This window comes from Sprattus sprattus (assembly GCF_963457725.1).
Source record: "Sprattus sprattus genome assembly, chromosome: 16".
Taxonomy (NCBI): Eukaryota; Metazoa; Chordata; class Actinopteri; order Clupeiformes; family Clupeidae; genus Sprattus; species Sprattus sprattus.
The window spans coordinates 5,345,719-5,353,764 of NC_137914.1; the positions used below are offsets into that span (position 1 = coordinate 5,345,719).

Consider the following 8,046-nt stretch of genomic DNA (forward strand, 5'->3'; position numbering starts at 1 on the left):
TAATATTCATGCCAGCACCCCACCATACACACACACACACACACACACACACACACACACACACACACACACACACACACACAGACACACAGACACACAGACACACAGACACACACACAGACGCACACAAACACACACACACAAACACACACACACACATACACACACACACACACACACACACACACACACACACACACACACACATGTTTCTGACAGATTCATTCAGATGAAGCCTCCAGCCAGGGGCTTGGGCTCGCAGGACTCGGCTGTTAAAGGGGTGGCCCGCCGCGGTGTGTGCCTCGCGGCACAGTAGGCAATTAAATACTACACATTAGCAAAAGGACGCGCCATTGGCTCTATTTTTTCTCCTTCTAGCGATGGGCTTGTTAGGGACAGAGGCGTCACACACACACACACACACACACACACACACACACACACACACATACTCTGACAAGCAGAGGCCTCACCTTGCACAGCGGAGCTCCTTCCTCAACTTATTTACCCCCCCAGCCGCACCCCACCCCCCACCCCCCCCCCATTAGATGGTAACCGACGCTGGTGAGGATTCGGCCCAGATGTGGCAGACCACCCCTGCCCTCCGCCCACGCACCCCCCCCCCCCCCACCCACAGCCCCCCCCCACCCCCCCCCCCCCCCCAGGATAAATGAGCTGCGTTTTAATGATGATGGAGGAACGCTAAACAAGTTTATCCTGCCTGATAATTAAGAGATAACCTCACTGGAATAGCAATCTGCCGAGTATAGAACGCCACGCCGCTTCCTCCCTCTCCTCGCTGTCGGGGCTCAATGCTGATGAATTTAAAGCAACTTAATTATCCCTTATTGAGGAAACGCAATCATTCTTCTTTATCAGGAAGTCAGCTCACATAGGCTATAATTGAAGATTTAATTTGGTCAACAAAATGTAATATCTTAATATCTTTAAGCTGTAGGCGCTACGCACACAGAAAAACACCGCAATGCAACACTGTTTAATAGACTGTTTAATTTAACAGAACATACATACATCTACATACAGTACACATACATCCAGTATACACATTCATAAACGCGCATATATACATATATATTGACAAATACATATACATACACATACACATAAACATATGATAGTGGAAGCTGAGGGTATAACCCAAAATATTGCCACATGTAGACACAATTTGTCTTATTACAAGTGCATGTCCAGTTGTGGTCACTGAATATAGCCTTTTTTGTAAGGAGCAAGATATGATCGTACCCAAGTACACACATATATACACACACGCTCCCACACACACATACACCCACGTACAAAGCGCTTGTAAGACAAATGTTTGGGTCAAGGGGTGCAGAGTAAATATTTACACAGAAGACTCCCAGTCAAGTGTGTGTGTGTGTGTGTCTCGGTGTGTGAGTATGTGTGTGTTGTGTGTGTGTGTGTATATGTGTGTGTGTGTGTTTGTGTGTGTGTGTGTGTGTGTGTGTGTGTGTGTGTGTGTGTGTGTGTGTGTGTGTGTGAGTGTGTGAGTGTGTGTGTATGTGTGTGTGTGTGTGTGTGTGTGTGTGTGTCTCGGTGTGTGAGTATGTGTGTGAGTATGTGTGTGTGTGTGTGTGTGTGTGTGTGTGTGTGTGTGTGTGTGTGTGTGTGTGTGTGTGTGTGTGTGTGTGTGTGTGTGTGTGTGTGTGTGTGTGTGTGTGTCTGACTGAGTGTCTCCTTTAATGGGGCAATTACACTCTGGACCAGGGGGCTCCCAGATGTCACGCCAAGAACCAAACATGGCAGAGGCAGCTTAGCATGCTAATGTTTTTAATGGCACTAACATTTTACACCTAGCATCAGATGATACACACACGCGCACACACACACACACACACACACACAGGGCCTCGACTGCACACACACACACAAACAGACAAAGGGCCTCGAGCCGCCATAATAAACACTGCACACACACATACATATACAAACACACACACACACACACAGACAGGGCCTTGAGTGTTCGTATATACACTGCACACACACACACACACAAACACACACACACACACACACACACACACACACACACACACACACACACAGGGACTCCAGTGGTCACATACTCTGCAAAAGAATTGGCCAAGGTCATTGCAATGCTATTATTCCAGGCAGCGCTAGTGAATAATATGTACATTTATATAGGATTTGCCTTCAGTGTACTACAATTCATCCAAGAGATAGAGCATCTGCAGACTGTATGTAAATGCATCAGCACTGCATATAGATGTCTGGAGTAAGTATGGGAATGTGTGTGTGTGTGTGTGTGTGTGTGTGTGTGTGTGTGTGTGTGTGTGTGTGTGTGTGTGTGTGTGTGTGTGTGTGTGTCTGTCCACGCTGCATATAGATGTCTGGAGTAAGTATGGGAATGTGTGTGTGTGTGTGTGTGTGTGTGTGTGTGTGTGTGTGTGTCAGTGTAAGTTGTTTAGAATATAAAGCACATACACACACACATACACACTCACACACACACATACACACTCACACCCACACATGCACACACATTCAAACACACACACATATGTACATGCACCCACATCTACACACTCAAATACCCCCAAACACACACACATTAACACACACGCATATGTACATACACCCACACCTGCACACACACACACACACGGCTGCACACAAACGCACACACATTTAAAACAGACAGGTGCAATATATCATAGGTAAAGTGGGGTACACGGAAAAAAGGGAGGTTTCCAGGCGGCTTTGGGGACTCCATACTGGATGCCTTGATGGATGTGGCCCCTTCCCACGCGTAGGTGTTTGTCAGCAGCCACCCTCGCTCTTTGTGGGGCTCGACACCATGTTCAAGCGATGTCACTTTGATTAGGAGCCCGGTCGCTCACCATTTCCTGATAAGCTGGTGCCCTCAGTCACAGTAATGGCATCCATTTGCCGGCTGACATGGCGGCAGGGGATTGATGAGTGCACTGTAGCTGCACTCTCTCCCACTCACTCTCTCTCTCTCTCTCTCTCTTCCTCTCTCTCTCTCTCCCTCCCTCTCTCTCCCTCTTTCTCTCCCTCTCTCTCCGTCTCTCTCTCTCTCTACGAATGAGAGAGCGGGACCTTGAGAGGCCAGAGGGCATGATGGGCTTTCATCAATAAAGGTGTTGCATCCACACACACAAACACCCAAATACACACTTCACATACACACACACACACACACACACACACACACAAACACCCAAATACACACTTCACATACACACACACACACACACACACACACACACACACACACACTACACATACACACACACACCCAAATACACCCTACACATACACACGTGCATTGTATGCCCATGCATTTGTAAGGGCAAGAGTAGCCACAAATGATACTTTAGTTTTTTTTCCCCCATTGATGCTCCCTCATAGCAGGCTGCATTTGTTTTTGTTCCCTGTAATGCATAGTTATCGTTCAGCTCTTGAAGGAGAGGTCACTGAACATCCATAGCTCACTTCTGCAACCATAGCCCTCAGAGATATTACTGTACAGCTCACAGGGCTGGGCTGCTGAAACAAGCAACAAGCACTCTGAGGAGAGAGATAGCGGGAGAGAGAGAGAGATAGCGGGAGAGAGAGAGAGAGAGAGAGAGAGGGAGTGAGAGACGAGGTAAAGGCTCTCAAACTGCTGGGTAGGCATTTATAATTCAAGTCTGTCCAGATGCACAGAATGGCCTTTCAACTGAAGGAATCTCACAGCAAACTTATGAGGGACTAATAGAGGTGTCCGGTCAGTAAACACAAGAGAGGAATGACTACGCTGGCTTTTGCAGGGCAACCTCTCTGGCAGTTAGTTTTTTTTTCAGTCCAATGCTTCCATATGCAATACCTAGTTCTATTGTAGTTCTATTTATATTCTATTTCTTTTTCTAGTTCTAGTTCTAGTTCTAGTTCTTGTTCTAGTTCTATTCTAGTTCCATTTCTATTCTATTTCTATTTCTAGTTCTATTTCTATTCTATTTCGAGTTCTAGTTCTATTTATATTCTATTTCTAGTTCTATTCTAGTTCTAGTTCTAGTTCTAGTTAATTTCTAGTTCTAGTTCTAGTTCTTGTAGAGGTCTGCTATAGAAATGTTCACTCTCAGATGGTCTTAACCCAGGACCGTTCCTCTGTGGGGGGGTAGGATTTTTCTATTAATGGTAACTGTGTTGCTTTAATGCAGTTTCAAATTCATATTAATTTGCGTATGATTACTGTAATGCCTTTTACAAGTCAATGAGTGTGCTTTGCCTTTTATTGCAATGTGAGAGTTTTATATTGTGTGGAATAAATAGTTAAGTCCCCCTCAAGGGCATAGCGTGCTACAGTTTTCACTGAGCGGGCCTGTTTTGATTTGTTTTGTTTTTTAAAGATGTAAATGTTGTTCTTTTTCTCAACGTTGGGGGAAAGAAAAAGACATCCACTAGTTTAAAGGGGAAATATAAAGAGAGTTATCTGGAGTAAATGTTTCCATGCACATAATGACCAGTAAATGTGAGTTACAGGGCCAGATTTACTAACAGAATTGTGCCCACTTCAGGCGTAATTTCTAGGCAATATGCGGGTTAAGACACGGAACTTTACTTACAAACAAGGCGCAAAGACGCAGGATAGACGCAAGTTGCGCTTCCCGTCTCATACATACTGTATGCACAAAAGGGAGGGTATAAGGGAGGAATGGTGTTCACCGCATAAAGATGGGAGAAGATGTGTAAAGTGCGCCTAATTATATATTCCGTGGTATTTACTAAGACAACGATTTACTGGCGAAAGCACGTCTCTAATTTGCGTGAGAATTCTCCGCCTCATAAAAGCAGTTTAAACCAGGTGTGTTCCATTTGTAACGTAACAAGAGGTGATTTAGCATGGCATGACACCTGCTTAATGAAAACTACGTGTGTGCAAGAAATTTGATGCAATTCATTTTAAATAAAAATACGAAATGTATCTGCTGTAATTTGTCCATTTAAGTTTACACGGGGTACCAGACCATACATACCTTGAATAGAGGGTTCTGCGGTATCGATAACCCCTCCACCCCATCCGCCTGTTCAGAAACCAGTGTTTGTTGGACGACATGTTCTAATATGGTTAATGGTTCGGATTGTGGGTGACCTGAGCCGGTCATCCTGGTCTGAGCTTGGTTGAATGCCACTTATTCTTTTGACCATCTCTTTATATCCTTTTTTTCACTTTCTCCACCTGCCGCCGCGTAGATGACAACTCATTGATTTAATTTGTAATAGTCTGCCAGATAGCATTTTTCTCCGAAGGCAGTGTATTTCTGCCTTGTACTGTGTTTGAGTCTGCTGTAAACCACGTAAACCAAAAGCTCTGATTCTAAGTCTAATTCTAACTCGTCATCCATTCTCCCATCTTTAAGCGGCGTGCTAATAACACTAGAGGGCAGAGTGAGGCGCTGATTATGCGGCAAGGTTCTTGTTTGATAAATACTAAGCAAAATGCGGAAACACACATTGTGCGCTGTATGCCGTTTGGCAAAGGCCCTGATTATGCTGCGTTCGCAAATGTTAGTAAATGAGGCCCACAGTGTCTTGGCAGGTTTTTTTCCCCCTCTCTTTCTCTCCCTTGCGCTCTCTCTCCCTCTCTCTCTCCTCTCCTCCCTGCCTCTCTCTCTCCTCTCTGTCTCCCGCGGTCTCTTTTTTTTTTTGGAGGGGTGGCAAACTCCCTCTCTCTCGCTCCTTTCTCCCCTATCTGTCCTGTGGTATAAATCCCATCCGTAGGGTTCTTCCCGCCAAGCGCGTGCCAGCGTGGCATGAGTTATGCCCCTGTCAGTGGGCGTGTGACGGATGGGCACTGTGTGCTGCAGTGGCCTGGCCACACCAACGGGACCCAGGGCTCGGCAAGGTCCCAATGAGAGGCAGACCCTGGGAGAGAGAGGACAGAGATGCAGGGAGAATGATAGAGTGAGTGGAGGCTGATGTTGAGAGGAGAGACAGACAGACCCTCGGAAGAGTAGTGAGAGAGATAGAGAGATGCAGGGAGAATGATAGAGTGAGTGGAGGGTGATTTTGAGAGGAGAGACAGACAGACTCTCGGAAGAGAAGTGAGAGAGAGAGAGAGAAATATGGAGAATGATAGAGTGAGTGGAGGGGGATATTGAGAGGAGAGACAGACAGAGTGAGAGAGAGAGAGATATGGAGAAGGAATGACTGAGTGGATCGAAGAGGATACTGAAGGGGAGAGATAGACCCCATGGGAGAGGAGAGAGAGTTAGAAAGAGAGAAAGAGAGATAGTTAATGAGCGAGAGAGAGATGGAGTGAGAGAGAGAGAGATATGGAGAAAGAATGACTGAGTGGATAGAAGAGGATACTGAAATGGAGAGATAGACCCCATGGGAGAGGAGAGAGACTTAGGGAGAGAGAAAGAGAGAGAGAGAGTTAGATAGAGAGAGAGAGAGAAAGAGAGAGAGAGAAGGATGGGGAGAGACAGACCCCACGGGAGTGGAGAGAGAGATGTGGAGAAGGAATGACTGAGTGGATAGAAGAGGATACTGAAAGGAAGATATAGACCCCACTGGAGAGAAGAGTTAAAGAGAGAGAGAGAGAGAGAAGGATGGGGAGAGACAGACCCCACGGGAGAGGAGAGAGAGAGAGAGAGAGAGAGAGAGGAGAAGGAATGACTGAGTAGCTAAAGAGTTATAAGCGAGGGGGAGAGGGAGGAGGAGGGGACAGCCAGACCCTTTAAAGAGAGAAGGATGGGGAGAGACAGACCCCACGGGAGAGAGAGAGAGAGAGAAGGATGGGGAAAGAAGAGAGAGAGAGAGAGAGAGAGAGAGAGAGAGAAGGATGTGGAGAGACAGACCCCACGGGAGAGGAGAGAGAGAGAGAGAGAGAGAGAGAGAAGGAGAGAAGGATGGGGAGAGACAGACCCCACGGGAGAGGAGAGAGAGAGAGAGAGAGAAGGATGGGGAGAGAAGAGAGAGAGAGTGAGAGATGGGGAGAGACAGACACCACGGGAGAGAGAGAGAGAGAGAGAGTGAGAGTGAGAGTGAAGGATGGGGACATGAAAAACAGGGGGAAAACAACAGAGGGAGGAGAGGAGAGACAAACAGGCCTTGCAAAGACAAGAGAGTGTGTGAGGGAACAAGAGAGACGGTGGGAGGATGGCTGGGTGTGGTGGGGTGGGGTGGTGGTTGGTGGGGGGGGGGGGGTGACACCAAGAGGATAGCACATGGGAGCAGAAGAAAGGGCGAGAGGAATGGAAGAGGAGGATGACTGAGGAGGGAGGGGTGAGAGAGAGGGAAGAGAAGTGTCAAGAGACATCCAGAGATAGGGAGAGGTTTAGAGCCCGAGAGAGAGACAGCTCAACAGAGACACAAGACGGCAAGAGAGTGAATGAGACACAGAGAGAAAGAGAGAGAGAGTGAGAGATGGTCTGCATGTTGCTGAAGTTGTTTGGCTGGTTCTCTTCATCTTTAATGTGACAGTCGAAAGCACATCCTGGCAAATAGGCTTTGAGTTCGGGGTTTGGGGAGCAATCTTGTGGAATAGCGTCCGAGGCAAGCAGCCTGTCTCTGCATAAACAAAACAAACACCGTTGAGCCAGACAGTCTGGCTTGTACCTTCTTCCTCATCCGTAAATCTCCCTCTTGGCTTAACTAACAGTCGAATGCGCCCAGACCAAACTAATGTGCTCTCCTTCCGCGATCCGAGTTTGTGTTTTCAAATTAGGTCAACTAACTAATGACGCACATTTATTTTGGGGGGTGCTAACACAATTCAGCAGGGGGTGTGAATGGAATTACTCCTGGTTAACAGGCCTGGAGAACAACAACCGCCAGTGACGGCCGCGGGTGTGTGCGCTAGTGTTAGCATCAACGTTTCAAACGGAGGCACAAATCAATGCAGAGTGGCATTAGCATCGGTGTTTCAAACGGAGGCACAAATCCATGCAGAGTTGTATTAGCATTTCATTAGCACTCAAGGTGAGGAGCTCATCCACCGAGAGAGAGGAGCTGAGCGCGTAAATGAATGCT

The 8,046-nt window shown here is 47.0% G+C and overlaps 1 pseudogene across 1 annotated transcript in view; it reads left to right on the plus strand.

The window, feature by feature from the left end:
* Positions 1 to 2,029: 2,029 nt before the first annotated feature.
* LOC308377740 overlaps positions 2,030 to 8,046 on the plus strand; it is an 18,703-nt pseudogene continuing 12,686 nt past the window's right edge. Inside the window, exon 1 of the transcript in view lies at positions 2,030 to 2,099. The product of the transcript in view is annotated as an uncharacterized misc_RNA (transcript). The remainder of the gene's footprint in view (positions 2,100 to 8,046) is intronic.